Consider the following 7,149-nt stretch of genomic DNA (forward strand, 5'->3'; position numbering starts at 1 on the left):
GGAAGTGTTCGGACGTCACCAGTTGCGAGTCGTGTGTAAACCGTTTTTCATCCATAAAGAGGGGGTTTGGCGGGTGCATGGAAGGAATTTCGGCCATTGTTTATCAAGACCTGTCCTCCAAACAAAGATCCAAAAGTGATTCCATGCACCCGCCAATCCCCCTGTTTATGAATGAAAAACGGCTCAACTGCTGACGTTCGAACACTTCCGGAACAAGTGCTTCACTGACGAATTTTGTTCGAACCACAACACTAAATGCTTCACCCACGTACTAAATACAAAATCGCCAACAGAATCTACACACTTAACCTAACTTATGCCTAGGTAATGCACAATATGCTAATATATTAATTTGTATTTGAGAAAAATGCCGTTTTGAATGAAGAGCATGTACAAATTTCTGAATGCGTCAGAGGGGTCGACCGCTGGATGTAATCAACTTTAGGACGGGTTGCCAATTGGCTCACCCAAGTACTGCAAATACCAGTAATTGCCAAGAAACCTTAACTTAAAATAGACCTAACTATTCAATAGTTTGTAATAACTTATAATTGAGGAAATACAAACATTTGAGTACGTAGTACTGACCAGAAGCACAGGCGGTTTTTTTTTATTTATATATACAAGAGTTCTTACATTCTTGTACAACCACTAGTACGCGTAGCGTTTCGGACAAGTCCTTAATGCTACGTTCTCTAATAAGAGTAGTAATACGATTGTCCAAGTAACAACCAGGTAACCATTTTACTGTCGAGTTAAACAGGCTTCAGTTAAGGATTTGCGCCCAGTAAATCTTCCCAGGCCAGGATACGAACCCAGGACAAAGCAAGTAACCAAACCGTTAAGGATATATAGCACCATCAACCCAGGACAAAGTGTTCGCTAAACGCCACGTGAACATTTTAACCACTACACCATAGGGACTCCAGCCATCTTGAGTGTCTCTGACTAACAGCCTTACATTATCAATTACTTTGTCCTCTACACGTTATAAGGTCTGCTAGTTAAGATTCTTTTCAATTAGCCATTTATTTACCGTTAAACACCGAGGCCAGATTCCCTCCCCTAGGATAACTTCCCACCAGATTATTACTACAAATGAAACCATCGTTCTTTGCCTCTTTAGGATAGATTCGCTTAGGTGCAACAGAAGAATCTGTAATACAGTATTTATCAATTCTAAAGTGTAATTTAGTTTTTACCAAATAAACATTTCTTATCCTTGGTGAACCTTTAAATTAGGATCCAGCCCTAATCCATACCACTGACGTAAGGAGCTGCCATTAACAGACCTAATTTTTCATTTGCAGAAGAGAGTTTTTCACCTAACAAAATATAGTCTCGTGCTAGACCTAAGCTCATTTATGCACGATTAGTTTAGCAAATTATACCAAGTAATAGTTTACAACTTAAACAGTCAGGATTTGTGGCCTACACATACAGCTCGTCAAGTGCTCGTCCTTAACTACGAGACGAGTGCTACTAGTACTATTCCTTTCCGACACTAGTTTTAAGTACTTTGAAGCTAGTTCGCAGCGTTTCTGCTCTAAACTATGTATGTTCGTGGCTGTAAGAATATACACAAATACCAATATTTAATACTATCAATCCATTGTTCCTTTCGAATAAATTAGTCTAATTAGAGACTTTAGGGTATAATGTTTTGCATCTAGTCTCATCGAGTGCTTAACGTCTCTATATGTGGCAAGCCACTTTGTTAAATAGAGCAATACTATGCTTTAGTCCTACACCAATTGTCAGGAAAAAGCCAAGTAGAGTTAACAGCATTTTATTAATTTCCATTGTAGAGAAATATTAGCCCAGATGGAACCAACGAGGAAAATGCGGAACTAGTTTATCCTCACTGGTTAGTCTTGAGCCGTAGGCAATGAAGCAGCCAGGCACGTTCTACTCTGGAAAGGAAAGTAAAATATTAGAGAGGCAGAAAGACATCACCTATGCATAGAATTTTACCAACTCTTATTAAAATATTTGTGTATTGTTACACAACTACCACTCGCCCTCCACTTTCCCAGAGGAGGCTCAGAGTTAAGAATTATACCGTTAAGCATTTACAGCTAGTGGAAGCTCTTAACTAGCTCTCATTAGTCTTGTAAAAGGACTAAAATAAGGCATTTAAGTAAACTTTAAAGATACGTCACAAGATTTATTTAAGTTAACATCAACCAATTTAATAATATTTACCAATAACTGAAAATAATGAAAGTAATTTAGCATCAACTTTAGTATACTTACCAAATGAATTCCACGACTGGTTTCATGTAGCATCCTCAAAGACAGGTTTGAGACTTTCCCTAAAACGGGTTTATAATTCTGATTAATATGAAAGTCTTCAGAACGCTTTAATAAAGTTTGCAACTAGTCGCTACCAAGACCAACAAATGTTTTGTAATTTGTCCAGCAAACTTTGCTTAGTTAAAGTTCTTACCAGGAGTATTAGGTGGGTAGGTAGATTTTTAGGGAGGGGGGGGGGAGGAAGTAGGGGGATAGACCTTTGTCGGGAGAGTTAGTTCTCCCTCACCGCTGGGGGTCGTCAGGGAGAGAGCTTCCTTGGAGGGGGTTTTAGTTTAACCAGCGATGGGCCCCTTCCCCGTCCTCTGCTCTCACCCCTCGCCAAGACTCAGGTTATAGGCAAAATGCTAGTAGCTTAATGTAAGCTTTTACTGTAAGATTTAAGGGCCACAAGACGAAAAATTGTACTTACAGGACGGTGTAGGTGCACGTGTTTAGGAACAAAATTTACTAAAAAACAGGCCATAAATATTTAAAAGTAAATTAAATTGAAGATTAAAGGCCTTAAATTATAGATCAAGAATATGAACAAATACATGGTACAATAAATAGTAAATATATTTTAAATACATAAATAGAATAGACAATGTTATATATAGTCACATATTTCCAGTATTGGCAGACGAACGTCCCATTTACTTACCTTACACATGACATACATTAAATAATATATACAAGTTAAATGCATTAAAATATCAAACCCTAAACACATGCACCATGACTCAGCACCTGGAACAGATTAAAAAATTTTATCAGTTCTAGAAATCAAGCTTTTAATCGTTTACAACAGAATATTGGAATCTAGACAAACCGACTAGTCTCAGAATTAAATTTGCAATTACTACAAGCAAAATTATTTAAGAAACTCGAACAATTTAGTTGTTCATCAGTTGAACATAAAAATCACTCGCTAAAACCCCACATTAACTTACAACAACGGGTCTGTATAACTATTCTTCATTATATAACAAAAATTTAACCCCGTGACGGATCACAAGAGAACACAACCTACCTTGACGACTTCTCGCCACACACTGACGAGCTTGCTAGTTCAGTGGATCCACGTCACCTTGTACGGCTCCAGACGCCCTAAACCAGCTATCACAGGGGTGATGGGGGAGGGGTATACACACAGAGAGGTGCTTAACTCACCTCTCTGTGTATGCATACACTTGAGTTTACTTTAATCCTTGATTATTTTTTACGGCTAAAGTATACTTGGTGATTGGTCAGTATAAGCTGTAGTGTACCTTAACAATCCAACTGAAGGCTGATTGGCGTTATAAGCCTTATGAGATACGAGCCATTGACAACCACTCCGGGTCGTCTGATTTACCGCATTTTTTTCTACTTATTACATCATTTTTTTATAATATGTTCCTTATTGTCACTTAAAACCTCAGAATGAATCATTCAGAAGTATGTGATGTCTAACTCTGATAAAAAAATATACCTCGAGTCGTGCTTCATTCACTTCATTTACGTTACGAAAACACCTTTCATAACCCTACCTAGGCCTAGCTAATGAATAAACCCGCAGTGTATAATACAATTAATTTATGAGATAAAACGTTGGTTATTACACCGTATACAACTGCCTAAACACCCGGTTGTCAGGTGTTGGTGTCAGGTGTTGGTCAAATAACTGCCATGTTATCGTGGGCGAAATAGTCGATATCAACCCATCCTCCTGCTTAGATAGTACTTTTTGTAACTATGAGGACCATCGTACATACATAGAAAAACGGACAATTAGATAGTAGATATGGGTACTATTCACTCTGTAGAGTCTGAAAAATGAAAGCTAAAAACCAAACTTAAATATTCCTAGGCTTTGTATAGCATATATATAGGTACCACGGGCGCCTGACAGCTGCGTGGACAGCGCTTCGGATTCGTAGTCCTGAGGTTCCGGGTTCGATCCCCGGTGGAGGCGGAGACAAATGGGCAAAATGTTTCTTTCACCCTGATGCCCCTCCCCCCCTGTTACCTAGCAGTAATAGGTACCTGCAGAGTTAGCTGCTACGGGCTGCTTCCTGAGGGGGGGAGGGGGTGTGGAGGCCTGGTCGAGGACCGGACCGCGGGGACACTAAGCCCCGAAATCATCTCAAGATAACCTCAAGATACGATAACCATATTTAGGCCTCTGATAGCGTGTATTAGGCCTAGGAAGGTTAGGTTAGGTTGAGTTTTCTTCGCAACATCAGTACAAAAACTTTTTCAATTTGTCTAAATTCAATAGTACCGATTTCCATTTTCTAATTGCAATTGAAATTGCTAAATTTCTAATTTTCTAATAGATTTATATTCTAATTGCCATTTTCTAATTTCCATTTTCTAATTTTTCTAATACAAAAAAATTACATTTTCATTTAAGTGAAAAAATATCATTTTCTAATTTCTAATAAAATCAGAAAATTTTCTGATTTCTCTTTGTAATTGTCTTTTACGTCAATATATGGACGATGGCGGTCGTCGTTACTATAGGCACTACCTAACCAGGAGGATGGACTGCGATATTTGTGTTATTGACTCAAGACTCGAGTCTCTAAGAGTCCCTCAAGTCCCTCAAGAGACACACACACTTCACCAACCTTTTCCACACACTTCAAATTGAAGTTAATTCAATGGACAATCGACTTGAGAATGGTCCAGGACGGATTGAAACGTCGTCGTCCCTTCACTTTCTAGTGTGTGGATTTGTCAACTTAATTCAATAGATCTCCAGCCGTGGCAAGGAGTCCTCGCGGCGCCACTCCGTAAAAAATACGACTGTTAGGCAAAATAGCTGTATTTTTTATTCTAACCAGAAGCGAACAAGCCCAAACAACCCACTTAACCTATCCAGGTGCATGCACAGAAAACGTCAATATTAGATGTGGTTTAATTTTGACTATTACCTCTCATTTTTAACGGATTGGACCAATGCGTAAATAATACGACGTATGAGGCGACAGGACGGGTTGTGAACATGTCTCGTCTCCTCGTCCAATAGTTTCCAACTCCTAGATACACTTTATATACCATATCTTATCATTTCCGGAATTAGTGAACAAGTTTGGCTGAGTTGCAGTTCTTGTCCATTTAACACAATGAGACAAACTTGACTTCAGTCGGGGATTGTTTAGTAATCTGCTTACACGAACTTTACTTCCCACATCCACGCGGAGTAATTGGGCTCCTCCGCTTCTGTCAGTCTGACGCTCGACGTAACACCATACTGTCGGCTGCTAGAGAGTCCATACTCTAATTTAATGTGCCAAGCAGGTTTAAAACAGAGAGAGAGAGAGAGAGAGAGAGAGAGAGAGAGAGAGAGAGAGAGAGAGAGAGAGAGAGAGAGAGAGAGAGAGAGAGAGAGAGAGAGAGAGAGAGAGAGACTCTCTCTCTCTCTCTCCCCCCTGATTTAGAGAGGCCACTGTGGTTGTACCTGGTGTCTGGGAGAGACGCTGTCAGCGGGTCTCTCCCGGCGGCCACTATGCCTCTTACGGACATAGTTGGTGGGTCCAGCGGCCTGTCGCCACACAACTTAAGTCGTTATCGACCCAACTTTGGCCGCTGGAGACTCAAGTTGTAAATGAAGTCCATCCCGCCGGGTGGTCGAGGCAGGTCGATCACTTTATTAATATTCTACGAAGAATATTGTGGAAGTGTTGTATTCAATCGAGTCGATTACTAAATGCTGGAAAGTCGAATACAATGACGCGATATCATCCAATTCCTTCATCGTCCTCCTCCTTCTCCTCCTCCCTCATCATCAACAACCCTTCCATTCCGACGCTTCCTAGCACCTCGTTATCCATCCCTTCCTCTCCATTCTTCTCTTCCCCTTCTTCCGAGCCTCCAGCACGAGGCGCAGAGCAACACATAAATGTTCATTTTTATTTGTTTAGAGCGGAGTTTCCGTCGCTAGGAATTTCGTGAGAATGGAATTCCTCTCTCCGTTAAGTTAAAGTGGCCTGGTCGAACGGTTGCGTCAAATGGTTTCCTCATTTAAGATGGTACCCTCTCAGACGGAGAGGGAAGGGAGAGGTAGAGAGAGAGAGAGAGAGAGAGAGAGAGAGAGAGAGAGAGAGAGAGAGAGAGAGAGAGAGAGAGAGAGAGAGAGAGAGAGAAGGGCGAGTAGAGGAGCTGTGTACCTTCAAAACTATTTTTTCTCTTCTGATAAGGAGCATATTTTCTACGTAGCCCGTTATCAAAAGATTGGGCCGTCAGGGTTTTGAGATGTCAATACAGAACATGTATTATCCAAGTGGACGATAATCCGCATTTTGCAATTTTGGCCACCTGACTTAATTAAGTTCGCGGTTAAGTCATGAGACACGCTTTATTCCTATCCATCCTAGCCCAGTCAAGTAGGCAAACCATACCATCTAACTTAACCTAACGTAACCTATCCTAACCTAAACATAGGCACGGTACGTAATAATAATTTTCATTTGTTTTCTCCATTACATCACGATGAAAATTATATTATCTAAGAATAACTGAGTTTGACAATAGTCCACTTTTGTAGTTTAGTCGTTTAGCAGAGGTCGTTTAGTTCATCAAAGCGAAGTCGTCTGGTTGGCTGCACTAGCAACAGGCGTACCAACTCTTCCTCACACTGTTAGCCAATTTTTTCTACCTGTCCTTAGGCTAGGCTCGTCCAAGCGGCGGCCGACCTACAAGACTCATTCGTCAATTTTAACATATTGTGTTTTAAAAGTATGTTTGTTTTCATGTATAAATTGATATTATCATATATCAGAGTTATGTGTATAGTTAGACGTAGGTTAAGTGTTTAGGTTCAATCAATTTCTCTCTTTATTATACACCCCATACCCATCCCGTGGGCGG

The 7,149-nt window shown here is 40.3% G+C and overlaps 1 long non-coding RNA gene across 1 annotated transcript; it reads right to left on the reverse strand.

Moving 5' to 3' along the window:
- Nucleotides 1–1,773: 1,773 nt before the first annotated feature.
- LOC123752179 (uncharacterized) lies at nt 1,774–3,341 on the reverse strand. The gene is made up of 4 exons (XR_006772175.2): nt 3,326–3,341; nt 2,957–3,042; nt 2,257–2,315; nt 1,774–1,913 (listed from the first exon to the last, which is right to left on the reverse strand). It is a non-coding gene; the product is annotated as an uncharacterized lncRNA (long non-coding RNA).
- Between the last annotated feature and the right edge of the window lie 3,808 nt (nt 3,342–7,149).

Source organism: Procambarus clarkii, chromosome 21, assembly GCF_040958095.1.
Source record: "Procambarus clarkii isolate CNS0578487 chromosome 21, FALCON_Pclarkii_2.0, whole genome shotgun sequence".
Taxonomy (NCBI): Eukaryota; Metazoa; Arthropoda; class Malacostraca; order Decapoda; family Cambaridae; genus Procambarus; species Procambarus clarkii.